Genomic DNA, 26,119 nt, shown 5'->3' on the forward strand with positions numbered 1-26,119 from the left:
GGTGAGGTTTGCTAATTTTTCTTTTGAGTGTTGAGTATTTGTTGTACAGGTATTTCAAAAAAAAAGAGGAAAAAAAATAAGATGGTAGTCTGCCGCACCCTGAACATCCAAATGGGAGATGATTGTGATAACCAAAGGACCAATATTTTCCATTCTAGGTGTTTTATAAAAGGTAACTTATGTTCACTTATTATTGATAGTGGGAGTTGTTCGAATGTGTTAGCAGCTATTTGGTGGATTCCTTAAAGTTACCTTGTATCGAGCACCCTAAGCCGTATCACCTTCAGTGGCTTAATGAATGCTCAGAAGTTAAAGTTACAAAATAGTCCTTGATCACTTTTAAGCTTGGGAATTACGAGGATGAGGTATGGTGTGATGTGGTCCCAATGTATGCGGCACACTTGCTCCTTGGACGGCCTTGGCAATTTGATCGTGATGTTACACACCAATGCAAGCTTAATAGATACTCTCTTGTGTTTAAAGGCCGAAAATTCACTCTTGCTCCTTTAAATCCCAGTGATGTATATAAAGATCAATTAAAAATGATGAAATTTTGTGAGGGGGTGAGGGAGAAAGGACAAATAAAAAAGACAGAAAGAAAAGAGGCTAGTAGTGAAAAAAGTCAAAATTTAAATGGCCCAAAGGTGAGTGAATCCGCAAGTGGTACAAATAGAGTGAAAATTTTAATTGCAACAAAAAAAGATGTGCGGAGAGACCTATTCAATGGACAGCCTTGTATCCTTGTGAGGTTTAGTCAAAATTATTTATCTCTATCTAACATTAATGAAAATTTGCCTAGTGTGTTTTAATGTTTTTCGCAGGATTATGAGGATGTTTTTAGTGAGGCTCCTAAAGATTTACCACCTTTGTGTGGGATAGAACACTTCCATTGGCCACATATGAAAGATAACTTCCAACGTCAATACTTTTCCAATGAAAGACGCTTTCATACGATCAACATAGGCAAAGATGAAATCACACTACATGAGCCCGAAGGTAAGCGAGGTAAGGAAATTTTATCAACCGAGTCCCATGCAGATTTGAAAATTATTGATAAAACTTTTGGTGACTTAATTCTTAAAAGATCCCCTCATTTTGATCTGATTAATTGTTATTCTTCGATTGTGGTTGATAAAGTCATTACGAAAGGAAGCGTGAGTTGTTATTCTCTTGATTTGCCTTGTGTAAAATCTGCGAATTTGTGCAAATTTGTTTTGGTGAATAAGGTAACAAAATTTGCCAAATTTGTTTTCAATTTATATTCGTGCCTTAAACAGTTTAGGTGGTTGTACATGAAGTTTGAGTTCCATTTGACAAAGGTTAACTCAACAACAGAGCTTCGACTACACTATGCCCTCGATGAGCGAAGGTTTGTATTAAATAGAAAAGGTAAAATCGACCCTTCTTCTTCTGCTTATAAAGGTAAGATGCTTGAAACTTTTGAAACACTTTTGTACTCCTCGGATAGTGACAAAGATCGTGTTGATGATTTAATTTTTGTAAAACACTTAGATCGAAACGTGCTTGACTGTCCTATTTTATTTAGTGATGATCTATCTATTTTGATGGTTGATAAAAAGATTCTTGTTTTTGATAATGCATGTGTGAGTGAATCTATAGACTGTCGATTACTGCATGGTATGATTGTGCAACTCTGTGAACTGTGTGAACCTTTTCAAATACCTACTTGTGATGATTACGTTTACCATTTGATTTATTACTCTCGATTTATTCATGGTTTGTGGAAACAATTTGAGATGATTGAATGCCTTAAAACATGTCCATCTTTGTTTCGAATATTTGACGAGGCATTGGCGACTAATTTATCTTATTTGCATGGTAATCTGAATCTGTCCATTCGCATGCGTTATACTTGTTTTGTTATGCTTATGTTTGGACTACAAGTTCTACTTTCAATGTGGTTGACTTATCTCCATTTGATTTTTCAAATTCGAGGACGAATCTTTTTGAGGAAGGGGGAATGATATGAGTCACAAAGGCCTTAGATGCGTATACCAAGGAAAAAGAAAATCAAGATTCACTTTCTTGTTTTCAAGAAAATCAAGAAACTGAATCTTGGTCCAATTTTGCTGTTTTGAGCAATTTCAAGAATCAAGAAAATCAAGATTTCAAATCTTGGAAATCTTGATCCAAGAAACCGAATCTTGCAACTAAGGCGCATTGGATATCAGGTACGAGCATTAACAGGCCAATTTCGGGAGAGAACGGATTACAAGCCCAAGTTCTTAAAGACAAGGCCCAATAAGATGTTCCAAGCCCAATACAGAAGTTTAAATTAGACTTTGATGAAAATCAGGTCAAATTGTCAAAGTGGCCTAATTTAATTCTTTAAATACTTAATTTTAATTTTTAGACTTTATGAATAAATTTCTATGTAAAAATTCAGTCCAAGAGGCTCATTTAAAGGCCTTGGATGAAATTCCCCTTTAAAAGTCAAAATTAGGGTTTTTTTTTAAGTTTTCCTAGTAGGGCTAGGAAAGTAGTTAGGAGGCCTATATATATGGCTTGGCCAGTCACCCTTAAACACATTGAATTACACATTACAGTTACATTGAAATTTTTAGATTTGCTTTGAGTGAAAATTCTCTTTGAGTTCTTCAAGAATTTTCTCTTGAGTTTTCTTTTTGAGGAAGGGGGAATGATACAGGTCACAAAGGCCTTAGATGCGTACACGAAAGAAAGAGAAAATCAAGATTCACTTTCTTATTTTCAAGAAAATCAAGAAACTGAATCTTGGCTCAATTTTGCTGTTTGGAGCGAATTCAAGAATCAAGAAAATCAAGATTTCAAATCTTGGAAATCTTGGTCCAAGAAACCGAATCTTGCAGCCAAAGCGCATTGGATCTCCGTTACGAGCATCAACGAGCCAATTTTGATAGGAGATGGACTACAAGCCCAAGTTCTTGAAGGCAAGGCCCAGTAAGAGGATTCCAAGCCCAACCAAGAAGTCAAACCATACTTTGTTGAAAATCAGGCCAAATTGTTAAAGTGGCCCAATTTGTAAAAATTTTAATTGTTTAATTTAATTTTTAGACTTTAGGAGTATTATATGTAAAAATTCGGCCCAAGCAGCCCATTAAAATGACTTGGCCGAATTTCCCTCTAAATTTGTTAATTAGGTTTTTTTTAAGTTTTCCTAATGAGATTAGGAAATAGTTATAAGGCCTATTTATAGGCATGGCCGGCCACCATTGTTACACACACATTACAATACATTAAAATTTCAGATTTTTGCTGAGTAAAAATTCTCTTAGAGTTTTCTCCAAGAATTCTCTCTTGAGTTTCTTTAGAAGTAGTTTTAACAATCTTTTTGATTGTGGGAGCCATCTTCAGCCTTCTTCTTGACATTATTCTTCATTGGAGGGGAGATTAGAGCCGTTTGAAAGGAGTTGTGAAGTTTTTCTCGATTTCAAGGCTTCTTAGGACTTTATCTTTATTTTCTTGTTGTTCAATCTCTTTTAAATTTCTGCTTGTGTCGATTTTTATTAGCTAATTTGTTTGTTGTTCTTGTTGCGTTTCAGCCTTTCTAAAACTCCAAGATCTGATTCGGCACTTCCTTGGACATAAAAAACGTTTTTGATTTCACAAAACCTCTATTTTCTTGCCGTCCAATCCCTAGAATTAGTTTCAGTTGATTTCGTAATCTGTTTTAATTTATTTGCTGTTTTGTGTTCTTTGATAGTGATACGACCCGCCCCCGGGAACGACTATTGTTTCAGCCTACAAGCGAGGCTCATCGTGTTTGCAAGCTGGACGTAGCTCAATCTTATTTTGTGGAGCTTCATTTAGCTCGTTTCCAGCTCCTTTCAAGCTCAATGAGCTCGAACTAGCTCAATTTCATTAAGACCTTATTATAGTAGCTGAAATAATTATTTGAGTCATTTAATTAGTTTATTACAGCTCAATTAATATTCATTATTTATTTGGTTTAAAATCTGGACAAATTTAATTATGCATGATAATTGAGTTATAATTATATGTTATTAATTTGTCTTAATTTCTACAGCTCATTAATATGTTTTTTATGCATGTTTTAATGTGTCAATTTTATTACATGTTTTAATTATGTCCTAAGGTGGCCGAATTTAATGTGCATAATTTTTGTGTCATTTGCTGCCAAATTAATGTGTTTAAAAATGTATTTGATTTATTGAATAAATTTTGCTGTAGGTACATCCCATTTGGACGTCCTTGGTGCATGAATGAATTAAAAGAAGATATATGTAAGGGGACGGCACATGCATGTTTGGGGAATTAAATTTGGCTGCTGTTTGAAGTATCCTAGGTGACCATTCGGCCAAAGAAGCTATTGTTTCCTACTCCCAAGTTGACCATTCAACCGACTTTTAATTCTTTTCACATTGCTGGATTCATCTTGGCTGTTCGGTTCTATATGTTCACATGCCATGACTCTTCAAAGCTGAGTTTTCACACCTTGGTGGCTGCTCATTACCTCCTTTAATTGCTGATCACTTTTCAACAAAAGTTGCCAATTAATTGAGTTTGTTTAAGTCCATTAACCGAACCTAGCTGCTGCCATGCATCTTTCCAAGCTTCTAAGTTCATTGCTCTTTCTAGAAGATGACCATTGGAGCTCCATTCAGCCGAATTTAGTTAAGCACATTAAAGGAATTCATTTGCTTAATTCTTAAGCATTCATATGACTATTCGGCTAGCCTAGTCTTTGTCTATAAATAGTTGTGAAATTCAATTTGTAAAGGGACTTTTGACATTTTAATTAGCGAATTGCTACCAAATTTGTGAGGCATTTTCTCTCAAATTTCGTTCGAGGCCCGTAAGACTTATCTAAGCTTTTAGTGGCGTCTTTTCGAGTCTTTTCCGAACTTATCACTCCTTAACCCGAGTGTGGCGTTCACCTTTGATACCTTTGGTTCATACTTTCCTAAGTATCGGGTCAAGGTTCTTTTTAACCATTTCCAATTCATTTAGGTCCTATAAGTTTCGGGTCGACACTTTTCTTTAGTGTTGGTTCATTCTTGACCTCTTTGAACCATTACCAATTCGTACCAAATACCATACCATTTCATACCAATTCCATACTATTTCGAACCAATTCCCAAATACCAAAACATACCAAAACCAAATACCATTTCTTAATTATCTTAAACCGAACTCGTCCATTCTATTCATACCTTTTTGACTTAAACCAAATCCACATCCAACTTTGCACGAACTTATCTTACTTCTTTGAACACAAATATATTCTATCTCCTTCTCGTCTATTCTACTTCTTCGTTTACGATCGGGAACTAAACGACTCAGACTCAACTACTAAACCGAGATCGTATCAGATAGATTTGGCTGATTGGAAGTTAATCTTGGGGCTTAATTCCGCGTTCTTGGTTTCCAAGATTGGCTATCTATAAGTGTTTTGATTCTTGGTTGTTCTTTATTGATTTGGGGATTTTTAGTTTCCAGATCTAATTGATTCTAATTAAGTTTTGCTGTTTCGTTTCAGATCCAAACGTTTAGAGTTTTCGTAGGAGTTTCCTATGACTTGAAAACTTGATCTTGGTCCGCGCACAACATCCTATCAAAAACAGATTCTAGCTTTAAAAACATGATTTTGACTACTTATGCCAAAGTGTAGCAAAGGTTTTAGTAAATCAAACATGCTGAGACAAATGGAATTTTGCATACACAGATACATACAATCAAAACTCTTTACATTCTTCGAAATAGATTTGCACCAAATCATGGATTTTCACAAAGCAGTAATTGATGCACAAAATTATCACAATCGAAAATTATAATCGCTTTTCGTGAAAAATTGTCATCACGTAGAATCAAATCTTTGGTTTGTCGACCAGACCGAACAACATCAACAAAGTTTTCTTCACAATGCAAATCAAGAGAAAAACTCTTGTGCTTTCTTTTGGAATGAGTTCATTAACCACAGTCAAGGAATAGCAATTAATCGGATGCAAGTAAGGGAATCTTTTAAAAACTAAGTCACCAAAAATGTTATTGATAACTTTCAAACATGTTTGTCGTGACTCGATTGTTAAAATTTCCTTACCTCGTGACGTGATCTAGCTCAGTAGGTTGAGTCAAATTCACTTAAGTTGTCCGATCGTCGACGAGAAGTTTGTTTGAAATTGTTTTAAGATGAAGTTTGATTAAGTTTAAGCAGAAGACGTTTTAAAAGGGTTCAAATGATAGGCTAAATTTGGATATTTTGTAGGTTTTATTTTTAATAAGAAAAATAAAGTTTATATTTAATAGATAGGATGGAGATGGAAAACTGAACTTAAGTTTCAAGAACGATTCAATACTATAGAGAGTATTGCCCCCGGACTTATATCACTTAAGGTGGAAATATGAAAGGTAGAAGATGGACCTTGAAAGTAGTCGTGCATGAATCTCCCTTGTGATGAATTTGGCCATGCATGCACCTAGCTTTAAATGAGCCTCCACATTCGGCTGAACCTACATAAAACTTGAACATATTAATTCTCAAGGTATATTCGGCTGAACTAGGCAAAACAATCTTCAAGACCTAGTAAATGATAAATTTAAAAACAATTAAATAAGAACATAGCTAGTAATTAAATTTGGCTAGCTCAAAAGATGTGAAACAATAAGCAAGCTGATTTGAGCTAGGGAATTTGGCCATGAGTTGTATCAAGCTAAATTAATTAAAGTTAATACTTAGTTATTGTGAATAATAAAAGAAACGAGTTGAAAATAATTTAAATTAAGCTTAAACGAGCTAATTTAAGCTCAAATGAGCTGATTGGAGCTGAAAGAAGCTTGGGAAGCTGAAATTGAGCTAAAGTCAGCTTGCACTAAAGTGCATGGAGTCTTCAAGATGTTGGCTCGAGCTTCATCTTCATCAATGAGTTGATTATCCTTCCAAAGTTGAAGAAATAAAGCTGAAACAGCTTCTTGAAGGCACCTAGATCGAGCTCGGGTCATGATACAAACTCGTTTCGTGATTGATTCGAGTCGTTAGTGATGCCCGATCGTGAATTGAGTAGAATAGAATCGTTTCGGTTTAAAAGAAACAAAATAAAAATAATGGCTTCAAACAAAGGTAATAAACAAAATAGATAGGAAACAATAACAAATTAATTGGATAAGACCGAGAATGAACCAACAAATAAGGGAATTGTTGACCCGAATCTCAAAATGGTGCTTAAGTGTTTAACGGTTTAAAGAAACAACAAGAAAGCTTGACCCACTATCAACTATGATAGGAACCAAAGGTATATTGAACGCCATACCAAAGGTGATAAGTTCGGTAAACAAAGAAAAGATGGACGCCACAAGCTATGCTTGATAAGTCAAATCAATTCCGTAAGAACAAAGAGAATTGGATAGCTCACAATTCAAATATAACATCTATATTCAGCAAAAGTCCCCTCTCTAAGGCTGATTACAACTATTTATAATGCTAGAACAAGGTAACCGAATGGTCAAAAAAAAACATCCACTTAATGTGCCATAAAACTGATGTCTTTTCTTATGCTTTGAACCAAATAACTCCTTCCATAAAATCATTTCAATTTAGCTGATTTGAATGTCTTTAATGTCTTAAAAATGTCTCTTGAGTTATCCTTGGCTAGCTGAATAGACACCATCTTTTAACCTACTCCTTAATGACATTCAAAGGTTTGATTAATTTCTCTTGAAAGCTCCAAAAACGGCTGGAAGTGGAAGAGTTGCTGCTGAATTTTAAAGGGCATAAAATGCTCTTTAAAAACTCCTTTTAATGATCTTTAAGCTCCTTTTTTAACAGCCCCTTTAATTGTAACTCAAAAGAACTTGAACAGCCACTTATTAAATCTGTAACAGCCTTGAATTGTAACCACTATAAGCTAAAAAGTCACCTGCAATAAACACATTAAAATGAGTTTATTAAACACATTAAAACACTTATTAATCATAACACATATTAAACTTACTTAAAATAAATGAACTAAAACATATATGCAATAATTATTCCAGCAACTAGTTTAATTAAAGAAGCATAATTTAAAGAACTTAATTTATGCATCAATAAATAATCCTAGGAACTAGATCAATTAAGAAGCATCTTATTTAATAAAGTTCAATAACTAACTCATGTATTAAAACTTTAAGATAAGTTAAATTAATTAATCAGCAACTTATTTATTAAACTAAAACAAGTTAATTAAAAGAAACAAATTCAGCTTGCAATAAATTGCAAGTAACGCCTTTTGAACGGTTTGAAGCACGACTATTAAATTCGGCCACTCCCTCTTCCCAAGCTCGTTCCACATAGCTTGCTATTACATTTCGAAATCTCTTAGCTCGTGACCGAGTTATTGGTCCTCGTGGCAGCTCAATGGATTCGGTAGTAATTTCCCGGGCTAAGGTTGCATCATTCCCCCCTCTTCGAGGCGATTTGTTCCCAAATTGTCACCTACATCGAAAAGAGATAAATCAGCAACATTAAAAGTAGCACTAACCCCATACTCACCAGGTAAATCTAACTTATAAGCGTTATCATTAATTCTCTCCAAGACTTGAAAAGGTCCATCTCCTCGTGGTAATAGTTTGGATCGTCTTTGAACGGGAAATCTCTCCTTGCGCATGTGAATCCAAACCCAATCACCAGGTTCAAATATTACTCGTTTACGACCCTTGTTAACTTGATGTGCATATTGCTCCGTTCTTCGTTCAATATTATCCCTAACTCGCTGATGTAATTGTTTCACAAAATCTGCCTTTTTCTTTCCATCTACATGCACCAATTTATCAAAAGGTAAAGGCAATAAATCCAATGGAGTTAATGGATTAAATCCATACACTACCTCAAATGGTGAAAACTTGGTAGCTGAATGTACCGATCGATTGTATGCAAATTCAATGTGAGGGAGACACTCCTCCCAAGTTTTTAAATTCTTACGTATAATGGCCCGCAGTAGTGTTGACAGAACTCTATTAACAACCTCTGTTTGGCCATCAGTTTGGGGATGACTTGTTGTGGAAAATAATAGCTTCGTTCCAATCTTTCCCCATAAAGTCCTCCAAAAGTGGCTGAGAAATTTAGTGTCTCGATCCGAAAAAATGGTTCTTGGAATTCCATGCAATCGTACAATCTCCCTAAAAAATAGATTGGCAACATTTAAAGCATCATCAGTTTTGTTACATGCAATGAAATGAGCCATTTTTGAAAACCGATCAACTACAACAAACACAGAATCTTTGCCATTCTTTGTTCTAGGAAGACCCAAAACAAAGTCCATAGAAATATCCATCCATGGCATTTCTGGGATCGGTAATGGAGTATAGAGTCCATGTGGCTGGACCCTTGATTTCGCCTTCTTGCAAACAATACAGCGATTGCACACTTTAGCCACATCTCGTTTCATCTTTGGCCAATAAAAGTGTTCTTGAAGAACGGCCAAAGTTTTGGCAATACCAAAATGTCCCATTAAACCCCCACTATGTGCTTCATGAACCAGCAAATTTCTAGTTGATCCTTGGGGTATGCACAACTTATTTTCTCAAAATAGGAATCCATCTTGCTGATAGTACCTGTCATACGCACCTTGCACACATAACTTGTAAACTTCTCCAAAATCAAAATCATCAGCATATAATTCCTTTAAATAAGCAAAACCAAGTAACTTAACATCCAAATAATTTAAAAGAGCATACCTTCGCGATAAAGCATCTGCAATGATATTTTCCTTACCTTGCTTATACTTAATCACATATGGAAAGGATTCTAAGAATTCTACCCATTTTGCATGTCGTTTGTTAAGCTTAGTTTGCCCTCTCAAATGCTTCAAAGCCTCATGGTCCGTGTGTATAACGAACTCCTTAGGCCAAAGGTAATGCTGCCATGTTTCTAATGCTCGTATCAATGCGTACATTTCTTTGTCATAGGTGGGATAATTGAGCGTAGCTCCATTAAGTTTCTCGCTAAAATAAGCCACCGGTCGCCCATCTTGCGTTAAAACCGCACCTATTCCTATTCCAGAAGCATCACATTCTACCTCGAAAATTTTGTTAAAATTCGGCAAACATAAAAGTGGAGCATTAGTCAAGCAATCTTTGATTTTAACAAAAGTAGATTCTTGTTCATCAGACCAAATAAAAGGTGAATTTTTTTTATAATACCGGTTAATGGGGTAGCAAGAGTGCTAAAATTCGGTACAAACCTCCTATAGAAGCTTGCAAGGCCATGAAAACTTCTAACTTGGCTGATGTTATTCGGTCGTGGCCATTCTTGTATTGCTTTAATCTTCTCTTGGTCCACCTCTAATCCATTCGCACTTACAACAAAACCTAGAAAAACAACTTTGTCAGTACAAAAGTTACATTTCTTAAGGTTTGCATATAATACTTCCTTTCGTAAAACCTTCAAAATAGCATGCAAATGTTCAAGATGTTCAGTTAATGATTTGCTGTAAATTAAAATATCGTCAAAATAAACTACGCAAAATCAACCAATGAAAGACCTCAAAACGTGGTTCATCAACCTCATGAAAGTACTCGGTGCATTGGTGAGGCCAAAAGGCATCACTAACCACTCATACAAACCGTATTTAGTCTTAAATGCAGTCTTCCACTCGTCCCCCTCCCGCATACGAATTTGATGATAGCCACTTTTCAGATCAATCTTAGAGAACAATTTTGCACCACTAAGCTCGTCCAACATATCATCAAGTCTAGGAATAGGATGTCGGTATTTGACGGTAATTTTGTTGATAGCTCGGCAATCTACGCACATCCTCCATGAACCATCTTTTTTAGGCACCAACAGAACGGGAACCGCACATGGACTTAAACTCTCCCGTATATAGCCTTTTTCCATTAATTCCGCTACTTGTCGTTGCAACTCTTTAGTTTCCTCTGGGTTGCTTCGATAAGCTGGTCGATTTGGAATTGTAGCTCCGGGAATAAAGTCTATTTGGTGTTCAATACCTCGAAAAGGAGGCAATCCACTTGGCACATCTTCTGGGAAAACGTCTTTGAATTCCTGAAGCAATGAAACAATAGACAAAGGTAAAGAATTATCAAGTTCGTTAGCATCAAATAAGCATTCCTTGTACATAAGTACAAGTACGGGTTGATGCAACAACAATGATTTTCTTATCTATTTTTCTCTCGCAAATACGCTCATTTTACCACTCTCAATTTCTTTTTGACTTTCTTGTTCCTCTCGTACTTTTACCTCCACTCCCTCAATTTTTTCTTTCTTTTTTTCATTTTTCTTGTCTCTCTCTTTTTCAATCTTTTCCTTCAACTTCAATTGATCTTGGTACACTTGCTTTGGAGTCAATGGCGCTAAAGTTACATTCTTGCCTCGATGCTTGAATGTATAGCGATTTGTATAACCATCATAGATCACGCGCCTATCAAACTGCCATGGACGTCCCAAAAGTAGATGTCCCGCATGCATAGGAACTACATCGCACACCACTTCATCTTGGTACTTTCCAATAGAAAATGCCACCACAGCTTGTTTTGTTACTTTCAGCTCACTTCCATCATTTAGCCATTGCAACTTTATGGAGTTGGATGTTTAGTTGTAGCCAAACCTAGCTTTTCCACCAACATAATACTAGCTACACAAGTACAGCTACCACCATCAATGATAATACTACATACCTTGCCTTGAATGTGGCATCGAGTGTGAAAAATATTCTCCCTTTGTTGATCAGTTTCAACACTTTGAATACTGAGGCTACGCTTCACCACAAGAATTTCTCCTTCAACGGGTAACTCTAAATCTTCATCATCGGATGGCATTTCAGGTTCATTTTCATCCTCTTCCTCCGACTCAACTTCTCCATCAGCTCTTATCACCATAATTCGTCAATTGGGACATTTTATTTCGACTTGAAACATCTTATGTCTCTCGTGCGATTTGGCGCTTGCTCATTTTTATTTCGACTTGTCTCTCCAACGGGTTGATTTGATTTAACTGCTACAGTCGGCTCTTTTGTTCTAACAAGGGGTTTGTTGACTCCTTGATTCCATTTGTTGATTGAAGAATTGGCATAGGGTCTACTAACTCCTTTTCGCTTAAGTTGCTTTTCAACCTTAATCGCCATGTGAACCATGTCCATCACTTCAACATAGTGTTGTAGTTCAACTATGTTGGCAATGTCACGGTTTAACCCGCAAGGAACCTAGCCATGGTTGCCTCTCGATCCTCCTCGATATCAGCTCGAATCATCGCTATCTCCATCTCCTTATAATAGTCTTCAACACTTCTATTTCCTTGAGTAAGGTTTTGAAGTCGTTGATAAAGATCTCGATGGTAGTATGATGGAATAAATCTTTTCCGCATTACTGATTTCATTTCTCCCCAAGTAGAAATGGGTCTTTCACCATTTCGTCGTCGACTAGTTACAAGCTGGTCCCACCACACTATGGCATAATCAGAAAACTCAATTGCCGCGAGTTTCACCTTTTTACTCTCTGAATAGTTGTGGCAATCAAAAACAAGCTCAATCTTCTTTTCCCACTCCAAATAAGCTTCAGGGTCATTCTTACCTTGGAATGGTGGAATTGTCATCTTGATATTCTTAAGATTGTCATCTGGTCGTTCACGATCTCTAGGACCTCGTTGTCGTTGACAGCCTCGACGTCGTACACTTTGGGCAGATGAGTGATCACTTTCTTGTCCACTTGCTTCATAAGGATCTTGAATTGGACGTTCTCGCTCTTGTCTTGCATCTTCCGGAGTCATCTCACGTTGTTCTCGTCTCTCGACTCGATATAATCGATCTTCAATTGGTTCAAGTTTTCTATCAAATAATCGCTCCATCTCTCGCATAATTGCTTGAAGGGTAAGATCTGGCACTCCTCCTCCAACATTTCTTACGGGACGGAACCCTCCTTCCACATTTTGATTTCTTTCCGGACTTCGTGACATTTTTTTTAAAATGAACTCACAACAAAGAATCTCACTATCCACTCACAAAGAAATCTCACTTCCTTGGCTTTTATACTCTCGAATAAACTCACCACTCTCTTACCTCTTTCCACTCACTCCTCCTCTCTAAGTTCTTAGGAATTATTTAAACTTAAAAAGCAGTTGTTGTGGGTCGGCTTACAACCTTGATGTTTGGGCTTGGTAAGAATATTGTAGGACAAAGGAAAGTAGGCTTGAAACAAGAAATGAAAAGGTTGGATGTGGCGAAATAGTAGATGGTAGTAATAACTATAATTTGGGCAGCAAACAACAACAAAATTTCAAAACTAGCTTCTTCTTTTTTTTTCACGAAATTTTTTTTCAACTTGATATCCAATCTCTTGAGTTTGAAAGGAAACCAATTTTTTTTTGAATTTTTTTTGAATTTTTTTTTCGAATTTTTTTTTGAAGAAACTACTATACCGTATTGACGACAATGTCGATTCTTACTCCAAATTCGCTAGCTCTGATACCAATTTGATACGAACTCATTTCGTGATTGATTCTAGTCGTTAGTGATGCCCGATCGGGAATTGAGTAGAATAGAATCGTTTCGGTTTAAAGGAAACAAAATAGAAAGAATGGCTTCAAACAAAGGTAATAAACAAAATAGATAGGAAACAATAACAAATTAATTGGATAAGACCGAGAATGAACCAACAAATAAGGGAATTGTTGACCCGAATCTCAAAATGGTGCTTAGGTGTTTAATGGTTTAAAGAAACAACAAGAAACCTTGACCCACTATCAACTATGATAGGAACCAAAGGTATATTGAACGCCACACCAAAGGTGATAAGTTCGGTAAACAAAGAAAAGATGGACGCCACAAGCTATGCTTGATAAGTCAAATCAATTCCGTAAGAACAAAGAGAATTGGATAGCTCACAATTCAAATATAACATCTATATTCAGCAAAAGTCCCCTCTCTAAGGCTGATTACAACTATTTATAATGCTAGAACAAGGTAACCGAATGGTCAAAAAAAAAACATCCACTTAATGTGCCATAAAACTGATGTCTTTTCTTATGCTTTGAACCAAATAACTCCTTCCATAAAATCATTTCAATTCAGCTGATTTGAATGTCTTTAATGTCTTAAAAATGTCTCTTGAGTTGTCCTTGGCTAGCTGAATAGACACCATCTTTTAACCTACTCCTTAATGACATTCAAAGGTTTGATTAATTTCTCTTGAAAGCTCCAAAAACGGCTGGAAGTGGAAGAGTTGCTGCTGAATTTTAAAGGGCATAAAATGCTCTTTAAAAACTCCTTTTAATGATCTTTAAGCTCCTTTTTTAACAGCCCCTTTAATTGTAACTCAAAAGAACTTGAACAGTCACTTATTAAATGTGTAACAGCCTTGAATTGTAACCACTATAAGCTAAAAAGTCACCTGCAATAAACACATTAAAATGAGTTTATTAAACACATTAAAACACTTATTAATCATAACACATATTAAACTTACTTAAATAAATGAACTAAAACATATATGCAATAATTATTCCAGCAACTAGTTTAATTAAAGAAGCATAATTTAAAGAACTTAATTTATGCATCAATAAATAATCCTAGGAACTAGATCAATTAAGAAGCATCTTATTTAATAAAGTTTAATAACTAACTCATGTATTAAAACTTTAAGATAAGTTAAATTAATTGATCAGCAACTTATTTATTAAACTAAAACAAGTTAATCAAAAGAAACAAATTCAGCTTGCAATAAATTGCAAGTAACGCCTTTTGAACGGTTTGAAGCACGACTATCAAATTCGGCCACTCCCTCTTCCCAAGCTCGTTCCACATAGCTTGCTATTACATTTCGAAATCTCTTAGCTCGTGATCGAGTTATTGGTCCTCGTGGCAGCTCAATGGATTCGGTAGTAATTTCCCGGGCTAAGGTTGCATCAGGTCATTGGTCCTTTTGGAAGCTCGATGGGTGTGAAACTAGTACTTGGAGAGCCATGGGGCGTGGTCACATCACCTCACTTACTTTTGAGCTTGTGTGGTTTGATTTCCTCTTCAACCTTACCTTTTCTGGTCATGCGAAAGCATCTTTCATTAGGAAGGTGTTGAAGTTGATACTCAACACTTGACCTTTCAGAAACCAGAAAAGAAAGATTAGAACAAGAACAAATTTCATGTGGGTTAGTTGAAATACTCCTCACCTTTTCTTGTTCACTTGCCTCTTTTTCTCTCATTTCTTTTTCCTTTTCAATTTTCTCTTTTTCCTCAAACTTTCATTCGGTCTCGATCTCGTCTTTCTTTACCTCACTCTTATGTTCTTTTTCAAATTCTATCTCTTTTTCAACTTCTTTCTCAATTTCTTTTTTAACTTTTTTTTCTTTTTCTTTTTCTTTTTCGATTGGATTACAACTTGTAAATGATACATAGGAATAAAAAATATAAGTGTTTGGCTCAAAGAAAGCGGAAATATTCTCATAGATATCACAATCAATTCTTCGTAATCGATTCTTTGTGCGTGACGTCTTTGAAGCATACAAAGAATAACTCATGCTTTCTCGTTTGACATCTTGAATGATTTTTGACTCGAAGTTTATTTCTCGTTGTCTCGAAAACTCTGTTGAGTAGGAGTCCCGATGATAATATCTTCTCAAATAGTCATCGGGAAGGTGTCTTTGTGATGGTCGTGACTCTGTTTTCCAACTTGGTGGAGTTTGCTTCCATCGGGCACTTGCTCGAGGTTCAAACTTGTCTTGAACGGGATTAATCTTTTGGTCGAGCATATTCTCCATTTCTTTCAACAAGTACTGAAACTCAAATGTTGGAAACTCATCTTGAGACATGATTATTTACTGGAAAGAAGAAATGTTTAAAAAAAAGCAGAAAATGACTACCTCACCACAAAAACCTCACAAATTTCGTAAAGAAAATAGATGATTTTTCACTCTGCTCGTGTTTTATCTCATTTTTAAAGGCTTTTTCGAACACTCTATTGAGCTCACACTCTCTTTCCTTTTTCCACTCGACCTCTCTCTTGCAATTTCGTATTTTTTCTCAAAATACCTATTTGCTTACTTTGGGTCGGTTTCAAAGAGTTTAACAAAGGATAAGTGTTTGGTGTAAGGTAGGCTGAACAAAAGAATTTTTTAGGTATGAATGTGGCATTTGGGGTTGAAGAATTGGGGGTAGAAAAATCAATGATATAGAGGTGCGCGCAGACCAAGATCGAGTTGTCAAGTCACGGGAAACTCCTACGAAAGCTCTAATGAACAGATCTGAAATCAAAAACAAATAATGAGATTAAATCTAGAAATTTCAAGATCTGGAATAAGAACCCAAAAAAATCAGCAAGATATAATCAAGAATCGAAACACTTAGGAGAAGAGGTTTCTTTAAAACCAAGATCACGAATTAGCAATCAAGAACAGATCCAATCTGTCGAATCTGAGAAAACAAACACAAGCAGCAAATTAAACTTAAAATTTCAGCAAATAAATGGAATAAAATTGGGGTTTTGGACAGCAAGAAGAAAAGAAGTAGAATCAAAGAATCAAACGCAATTGAAAGGAAAGAAAGGATGCGAATCTGCCAATGAGTTGATTCGGCCAAGAATGAACAATTTCCAGTAACCGAATGTTCCCCAAATTGAATATGACCCAATCGGCCAAGCACTAAAAATTGGGGATTTTGATATTGAATCTTTGCTGCCAACGAGGGAAAAATAAATTGTCGATTCTTGGAGTTGGAATGTGGCTGAAAGAACACAAGAATAACAGCAAATAAGTAAGATAAAGAATTGACCCAAGAGAAACAAAGAAATAAATCGAAACAGCAAGAAATAAAGAAAAGTCCTAAGAATCCTTGAATTCCTGAAAGAATTCACAAATCCCTTCAAACGGCTCTAATCTCCCCTCCAATGAATATCAATAGCAAGAAGAAGGTTGAAGATGGCTCCCACAATCCAAAGATTGTTAAAACAGCTTCTAAAGAAAACTCAAGATAGAATTCTTGGAGAAAACCCCAAAGAAAATTCTGCTCTCAACAAATCTGAAAATTTAATAAAATCTAAGTTGTGTTTACAAAGGGTGGCCGGCCATCAATTATATAGGCCTCCAACTAATCCTAATCTCATTAGGAAACTTAAAATTTAAACCTAATTAATAAAAACAATAAGAGAATTTCGGCCAAACACTTAAATGGGTTGTTTGGGCCGAATTTAACACTTCATATTCCTAGAGCCTAAAAATTTAAATTAACAATTAAAATGTTTATAAATTGGGCCCTTTGACATTTTGGCCTGATTTTCAACTAAGTATATATGAAAGTCTTGATTGGGCTGGAATTTACTTATCGGGCCTCGCCTTCAAGAATTTGGACTTGTGATCCATCTCCTACCAAATTTGGGTCGTTGATGCTCGTAACGAAGATCCAATACGCCTTGGCTGCAAAATTCAGTTTCTTGGACCAAGATTTCCAAGATTTGAAATCTTGAATTTCTCGATTCTTGAAATCGCTCCAAACAGCAAAATTGGGCCAAGATTCGGTTTCTTAATTTTCTTGAAAACAAGAAAGTGAATCTTGATTTTCTTGTTCTTTTGTGTACGCATCTAAGGCCTTGCTAACAAATTCTTGAATGGTCCCATTTAGTTTGGAACGCATTTGTCGGGCCTTTGATCTCGTTATTGGGCCTTATGGTAGCTTGAGCCCATCACGTTCTTGGGTTGGGCCTTTGAGACTCGTATCATTCCCCCCTTCCTCAAAAAGATTCGACCTCAAATCTGAAAAATCAAATGGGGACAAGTCAGCCACATTAAAAGTAGAACTCACATTGTACTCACCAGGTAGATCAATTTTATAGGCATTATCGTTGATCCGCTCGAGTACTTGGAAAGGCCCATCGCCCCTTGGGTCCAATTTAGTCTTCCTTTTTGTAGGAAATCATTCTTTCCTCAAATGGACCCAAACCCAATCTCCGGGTTCTAGGACAACCCGTTTGCGCCCCTTGTTTGCTTTGTTGGTGTTCGCATCATTTGATTTGGCTATTCGTTGCCTAGCCTTCTCATATAGGGATTTCAGCAACTCAGCTTTCTGTTCGCCATCTAAATTTATAATGTGTTCAAGAGGTAGTGGCGCAAGATCAAGTACTGTTAGTGGGTTAAAGCCATAAACAAGTTCAAATGGAGAAAAACCAGTTGTAGAATGAATAGATCTATTATATGCAAATTCAACAAATGGTAGGCATTCTTCCCAATTTCTAATGTTCTTTCCCACAACAGCTCGTAAAAAAGTCCCTAAGACTCGATTAACTACTTCAGTTTGACCATCAGTTTGGGGGTGACATGTAGTAGAATAAAGTAATTTAGTAGCAAGCTTACCCCACAATACCTTCAAAAGTGGCTAAGGAATTTGGCATCTCTATCAGAAACAATTGTTTTAGGGATGCCATGAAGTCTTACCACTTCTTTAAAGAATAAGTCTGCCACATGTGTAGGATCATCTGTTTTGTGACAAGGAATAAAATGTGACATCTTTGAAAACCTGTCAACAACAACAAATATACTATCGCTTCCTTTCTTAGTTCGAGGCAAACCTAAAATAAAATCCATGGATAAATCTACCCAAGGTGAAGTAGGAATCGGTAGAGGAGTGTAAAGGTCATGAGGCATTACCTTAGATTTTGCTTGTTTGCATGTAATGCACTTGGAACATACCTTTTCCACATCCTTCTTCATATGTGGCCAATGGAAGTGTTCTTGCAAGATGTCTAGTGTTTTGGCCACTCCAAAATGTCCCATTAATCCCCCACTATGGGCTTCATGAATCAACAATTCTCTCATGGAACACTTTGGTATGCATAACCTGTTTAAACGAAAAAGAAAGCCATCTACAAGATAAAACTTTTCAAAAGTAGTATGTCCACAATTCTTATAGATATGGCTGAAATTAGTATCATCATCATATAGCTCTTTAATATGTTCAAACCCTAAGATTTTAGCATTCAATGTAGTTATTAAAGTATACCGTCTAGATAAAGCATCGGCAACTACATTATCTTTACCTGTTTTATATTTTATCATATAAGGGAATGTTTCAATGAATTCTACCCATCGGGCATGTCGCTTACTCAACTTACCTTGTCCCTTTAACCGTTTAAGAGACTCATGATCCGTATGTATGTCAAACTCATTAGGTAGCAAATAGTGTTGCCATACTTGAAGTGCACGAACTAACGCCAATAGTTCTTTGTCATAAGTCAAGTAATTTAACTGTGCACCATTCAATTTCTCACTAAAATAAGCAATAGGTTGCTTATCTTGCATTAAAACGGTGCCAATTCCAATTCCTGAAGCATCACACTCAAGTTCAAAAGTATTAGAAAAATCAGGTAATTTGAGAAGAGGAGCAAAACATAACTTATCTTTTAGGGTTTGAAAAGCTTTTGCTTGGGTTTCACCCTATTTGAAACCCACTGTTTTCTTTATAACTTCTGTCAATGGGGCAGCAATAGTAGAGAAATCTTTCACAAATCGTCTATAAAAACTAGCTAAACCATGGAAAGATCTCACCTCAGTTACCGATTTAGGAGTTGACCACTCTTAATTGCCTTGACTTTGTCCTCGTCGACATGAATACCTTGAGCACTAACTATGAAACCTAAGAATATTAGTTTATCACAACAAAATGTGCATTTATCAAGGTTGGCAAATAATTTTTCAGCTTCCAGAATATCCAAAACGGTTCGAACATGGAAAACATGATCATCTAAAGTCTTGGAGTAAATTAAGATATCATCAAAGTAAACTACTACAAATTTACCCAAGTATAGCCTTAAAACATGATTCATTAATCTCATAAATGTACTAGGTGCATTAGTAAGGCCGAAAGGCATAACTAACCATTCATACAATCCAAATTTTGTTTTAAAGGCTGTTTTCCATTCATCCCCTTCCCTCATTTGAATTTGATGATAACCGCTTTTTAAATCAATTTTTGTAAATATTATTGAACCATGTAATTCATCAAGCATATCATCAAGTCTAGGGATTGGGTGTCGATACTTTACCGTTATCTTGTTGATTGGGCGACAATCAACACACATACGAAACGTACCATCTTTCTTTGGCACCAATAAGACAGGAACAGCACAAGGACTTAGGCTCTCACGAATGTACCCTTTGTCTAGTAATTCCTCAACTTGCCTTTGCAATTCCTTTGTCTCCTCGGGATTGCATCTATAGGCTGGTCGATTTGGGATTGAAGCTCCGGGTACTAAGTCAATTTGATGTTCTATCCCTCGTAAAGGTGGTAAACCTTTAGGGGTCTCACTAAAAAATCCTCATAATCCTGCAAAAGAGATTGAAACACACTAGGCAAATTTTCGTTAATGTTAGATAAAGGTAAATAATTTTGCCTAAACCTCACAAGGATACAAGGCTATTTATTGAGTAGGGCTCTTCGCACATCTTTTTTTGTTGCCAAAAGATTTTTTCCACTCATTTTACCTCTTGAGGATTCACTCACCTTTGGGCTTTTTAAATTGTGACTTTTTTCACTATTAGCCTCTTTTCTCTCTGTCTTTTGTACTTGCCCTTTCTCCCTTACCCCCTCACAAAATTTCATCATCTTCAGTTGATCTTTGTATACATCAGTGGGATTTAAAGGAGCAAAAGTGAATTTCTTACCTTTAAATACAAGGGAGTATCGATTAAGATTACCTTGGTGTGTAACATCATGATCAAATTGCCAAGGTCGTCCAAGGAGCAAGTGTGCCGCATGCATTGGGACCATATCACACCAAACTTCATCTTCGTAATTACCGAGCTTAAAATTGACCAAGGACTGTTTTGTAACTTTTACTTCGGAACATTCATTAAGCCATTGAAGGTGATATGGCTTAGGGTGTTTTGTACAAGGCAACTTTAAAGAATCCACCAAATAGCTACTCACTACATTCGAGCAACTCCCACTATCAATAATGAGTGAACATAAGTTACCTTTAATAAAACACCGAGAATGGAAAATATTGGTCCTTTGGCTATCATCATCTTTCATCTGAATGTTAAGGGTTCGGTGAACTACAAAGCAATGGAAATCAGCAAAGTTCCCTTCCTTTGGTGGTTCGACCAACTCTTCGCCATTATCACTGTCATCCACAAGTTCTGGCATATCTGGATCTGTATTATCAGAGTCAGAACTGTACTCACCATTATCTTTTAGAAGAAGTAATCTCGTGTTAGGGCATTCCCTACTATAATGACCACGCCCTTTGCACTTAAAGCATTCAATCTCACGAGTCCTCTTCACACTCGAATCACCTAAATTGGGCTGCTTAGAAGGTGTTTGCGTTTTAACAGGAGCCCCTTTTTTCCAATCTGATTGCTTACTTCCATTACTCAAAGAAGACTTGTTAGTAACAAAAGGGGATTTTGAACTCTTAAAATCAGAATTGGAATTGTTACCTCGGTAATATTGTGAAGTCGAGAAGGAACCAAACCTTTGTTCCTTTAGTTGTTGCTCGATCTCAATGGCTTTAGGAACTGCTTCTTCCAAATCAATGTAAGTTTGTAGCCTCAATGTATTAGCTATCGGCCTGTTCAAACCATCAATAAATCAAACCATAGTTGTTTCTTCATCCTCCTCCACATTAGCTCTTTGAATGAGCATCTCCATCTCTTTAAAATATTCATCCACCGTCTTACTACCTTGAATAAGTCTTCGGAGCTTTGTTTTAATCTCTCTATAGTAGTGAGGTGGAATAAACTTTTTTCGCATAATCTGTTTCAACTCATCCCATGTCGAAATCTCACCTTCATAATTCCGATAACGATTTACCCCAAGTTGAGTCCACCAACTTAATGCATAATCTGAAAATTCCAGCGTTGCTAATGCAACCTTTTCATTATCCGGACATTTATAATACCTAAACATAAGTTCAATCTTAGATTCCCATTCACAATAAGCTTCTAGATCATTCTTACCACGAAATTGGGGAATTGTGAACTTCGGTTTTGCCAAAGAAGGTTGTCTACGATCATGAAAATCATCATCCATTCTAGGGACACGTCGAGGGCCGCGCCTATGGGGCTGATTATCCCTATCTTCCTTAATTGGATCTCGATATTGAGGTTCTTGATTCACTCTTACCTCATTCAAAGTAGTATTCAATGCTTGAAGTGTAGCATTTATTTGTGAGATTGCAGCAGCGTGTCCGTCTAATTGTTGTTGGACTTTCATAAGTGTATCATTATGGTCATCTTTAGACATTTTCCAAAAATTTGCAAAAATAAACACTCAACACTCAAAAATAAAAGTTAGCAAACCTGATGTGATCCCGATCGCATCATGTAATGACACAACCCAATACCGATGAGATTGGCCTAAACACGAGGGCCCCAAGTGCAAGATGAAGCTCATTTTTAGCTCATTTGAATTTCTTTTCATGTGGTTCAGCTCATTCAAGCTCAATTCAACTCATTGAGCTCGTTACTAGCTTTTTAGCTCATTTAATTTAATTTGCTGGAATAAATATTTGCTGCTAGTTAAATTAGTTAATTAGTTTAAGTTAATAAATTTGTTTAAAAATCTGGACATTAATTTCCATGATAAATATGTTTTATTTGTTTTAATGCATGCTTTAATTTGTCTTAAGTCTATTTAATGTGTTTTGTCGTAGTTAATGCTGTTGTTTAATGTGTCTGGACGGATTTAATGCTGCTACTACATGTTATAAATATGTTTGGACAAATTTAATGCTGCTACTTAATGTGTTTTTGCTGCTGTTGTTTAATGTGTCTTAAGTGCTTTAAAGTGCCGAATTTAATATGTCTCATTGTTGACTTAATTCATGTCCAGCCGAATTAATATGGCTAATTAATTTGTCTTGGTTCAAGCATGAGATTAATTATGTTCAAAATGGGGCTGCCGAAATTAATTGTAATGTGCAGGTATTGACCGAATTTATTGTTGACTGCAGGTCATTGAATTTGGCTAACTTAATGGCAAAGGAGAGCATTAAAAGAAGCATGCATGAACGGCATTAAATGAAGCATGCATGCTGATTTATTGTGTTTCCAGACATCCTTTTTCGTGCACAGCAAAGGACTCATGAAGGGCTGCTGATTCCTATTTCCTATGAGTCTTTTTCGTGGGGATCAATGAACATTAAAATGCCTTAAGTTGCTGCCGAATTTATGTGGCCATATTACATGAATATATTTTGTCTTAAAATAAGAATTAAAAGCTGTTTTAATTTAGTGCAGGAATTTGGGCATGGACGGCATCTAATTCGGCTGCTACTGATTACTCTCCTCCATGCATTCTTTCATGAACAACAAGGACCTTTTAGAGCTTCCTTTTCATTTTCCAAAGCAGTTCAATTCAGCTCATCAATCATCTTGGAAGATGCCCCAGCAGCTGAATAAATTTTGCTATCTTTTGGCCATTCGATTTCATGAGTTCACACACAAGGCTGCTCCTATTCGTTGTTCACACCATGGGGCTGTTGGAGACCCTCCCAAAACTTCATTAAAAATGGGCAAGTTGTTCAGTTCACAAGGAGACTTCATTAAGGTGCATTTAGTTCCATTGGCCGAATCAAGACCTCCTATTCAGCTCACCAACACTCCAATTAATGCCCAGCTGAATGGACTCCATCTAGAAGCTGCCCAATTGAATTCTACATGCATGAAGCTTCCCAAAACGTCCTAGGAAGGTTGCTGGAAATTTCCAGCCTCTTTTGCTTTAATTTTGGCTGACCATTCAGCATATCATTAGTCCATTCAGCTACCTTAGGAATTTAGCTATAAATAGTTTACTTTGTAATCATTTTGAGGGTAGACAATATACTTTTGAACCTTATATGAAATCTGATTACTTTGTGAGTTTGTTTTCAACTCTCATTGTTCTCCAAAGACTCGTCTGACTTATCAAGTAACCCGTGTGGCGTCAACCCGTCTTTCTTTTCTGAACTTATCACTTGCACCCAAAGTGTGGCGTTCAAATTATACCGAGGTTCCTATCATCTTTGATAGCAGGTCGAGGTTTCATTTTATTCGTTCTCCATCCATACAACATTTAACCTACCTAAGTATTCCTATAAGTCCCGGGTTAACACACTTATATTGTGTTGGTTCAACTTGAATACTTGGTTTTCGTTCACCTATCAACCTCAATCCATCCCATAATATCTTTTGAACTAAATTTGAGCCTTTGATACGAGTCACAAAAACCCAAATTCTTGAAGGCGAGGCCCAATAAGCAAATTCCTAGCCCAATCAAGAAATCCATACATACTTAGTTGAAAATCAGGCCAAATTGTCAAAGTGGCCCAAGTTGTAAAGTTTTATTTTTATTTTTATTTATTTATTTACTTAGTTTAAATTTTTATGTAAATATTCAGTCCAAGAGTCCCAAATAAAGACCTTTGACCAAATTTCCATATTAAAATAATTAGGAGTTTTTTTTTAATTTTAGTTTTCTAATTAGATTAGGACTAGTTATAAGGCCTATTTAAAGGCATGGCTGGCCACCTTGTAAACAACTTCTCAAATATATCAAAAATATCAGATTTGTTTAAGTGCAGAATTCTCTTTGAGTTTTTCTCCAAGAATTCTGTCTTGAGTTTTCTTTAGAAGTTGTTTTAATAATCTTTTGATTGTGGGAGCCATCTTCAGCCTTCTTCTTGCCATTGATATTCTTTGGAGGGGAGATTAGAGCCGTTTGAAGGGAGTTGATACGAGCTTGTTTCGTATGAAATAACGAGTCGTAATATTTCCCAATCGAAATTAGGTAGTGTCGGCCTTGAAATAAATTCAAGTCTTGGTGTTTAAAATTAAATGGCTTTGGGAAACAAGGGAGTTTGATGGAGTGTTGTTTGCTGGATATTTCAATGAAAACAAGTCAAACCCTTATTAGCAAATAAGGACCCGGGGCTTAAGGTTTCAAAGAAAGAAAGGATTTGGGATAAAACTGAGACCCTCTATTTAGCTGATGTGATCCGGCCCAGGTTAATTGAGTCGTTTCACAAAGTTGCCCGATCGTCTACGAGGAGTAGTTGGAGTTGTCAAAATTGGGTGATTTAGGCTAAGGGTTGCGGAAGCTTTGAGAGGGTTTAGATGCATGGTTTGGTGTTGATAAATTCGGTTTAGAATAGAAACAAGGTAGGTTAGAAAAAGGTAATTGATGGAGATGGAAAATAAAACTTAAACGTCACGAATGTTCAATACTAAAAAGTATTGCCCGAGTCTTATATTGCTTAAGGTGAAATTTGATGAAGGATAGAAGCGAACCTTGACCCAATACCTATATAGAGGTAAGAACCAAAGGTATAAAAATATGGTTGAACGCCACACCGGTTTGGTATAAGTTCAATTGAGTTTGGATGGACGGCACTAGCAAGCTAGATAAGTCGCTTCGAGACTCGAACGAAAGAAGAGAGGAGGTAACCTCACAAGAACAAAAGTTCTATTAAGTTTAATAATCAAATTCTGTAACCTTTTACAATAAACAAGTAAGCTATTTATAAGCCTAAAATGCCTATTGATATTCGGCATCTATGTTGTTCACACTAACTTAAATTCTGTTCACACAGGTATTTAACATGTTCACACAAATAGCATTAAAATTCAGTTCATGCTTGAAGATGGTACATGAATTGGCCGAACCATCATGATGCTTCACTTGATGCATTCATGCATCCTTAGCCTTGAAGAATCTCCATAATTCCATGAATGTGCAGCTCTTTAATGATCCTACATCTCCCTTGGCTGAATGAGGCATTAATGTGCCTAAAATACTTGAATGGTCATCTTGAAAATGCATGAATCATGCATGAAACGTCCCATGTATTTTCCCCCATAAATATGATCCATGAATCTTCAAATACATGAACTTTCAGCAACTCCCTCTTGCATGAACGTCCCAAATGCATGTGCTCCTTTAAATGCCATCCATTGAACCTCAATTGTGCATGCACACTCCCATACATTGCACCAATCCGTTCATGAACCTACAGCAAATTAAATCAGCAAGTTAAATGCATTTCAAACACATTAAATTAGCAGCATATGAACTCAATAATTTGCACATTAAATTTGGCCATACATATTAACAATTTCATACATATTTAAAACATCATAATTAATTAAGTATTTAATTTAGATATAATTAAAACACTTAATTAATTATTTGTCTAGATTTAACAAATTAATTAA

The sequence above is a fragment of the Gossypium hirsutum genome, chromosome D04 (genome assembly GCF_007990345.1).
Source record: "Gossypium hirsutum isolate 1008001.06 chromosome D04, Gossypium_hirsutum_v2.1, whole genome shotgun sequence".
In the NCBI taxonomy this organism is placed as follows: Eukaryota; Viridiplantae; Streptophyta; class Magnoliopsida; order Malvales; family Malvaceae; genus Gossypium; species Gossypium hirsutum.